Raw genomic sequence first — 294 nt, 5'->3', positions numbered from 1 at the left:
TGTTTCAAACTTGGTGTTTAACAGAACGAGTGAGTGTGCCCTGTACGTGTTGAGGGAGCTATTCGCCAGGCGGAAGGAAGGGCGACGGCGGCGGTGCTGCGGCGTGATAAAATACATCTCGAGCGCGGGTGTCAAGGGAGCACCTATATATATATACAACAGTGATGTTGACTTGTATCTGGATAGCTTCATGTTTGATTCTGGTTACAAATCACTTGATCACTTGACTCTGTATACAATGTGTTATTACTATTAAAAGATCTAAAATTAGTGCTAAATTATACACATATTTAA

General features: G+C 41.5%; 1 protein-coding gene across 1 annotated transcript in view; it reads right to left on the bottom strand.

The window, feature by feature from the left end:
- LOC119593835 (GTP-binding protein Di-Ras2-like) overlaps nucleotides 1-294 on the bottom strand; it is a gene marked incomplete at its 5' end in the record, with an annotated part of 32,533 nt that overhangs the window by 1,103 nt on the left and 31,136 nt on the right. The window contains 1 exon segment of the mRNA XM_037942864.1: nucleotides 1-294.

The sequence above is a fragment of the Penaeus monodon genome, chromosome 32 (genome assembly GCF_015228065.2).
Source record: "Penaeus monodon isolate SGIC_2016 chromosome 32, NSTDA_Pmon_1, whole genome shotgun sequence".
Classification (NCBI taxonomy): Eukaryota; Metazoa; Arthropoda; class Malacostraca; order Decapoda; family Penaeidae; genus Penaeus; species Penaeus monodon.
The sequence above is the reverse complement of the archived record's forward strand: the minus strand, read 5'-3'. Positions and strand labels throughout refer to the sequence as shown.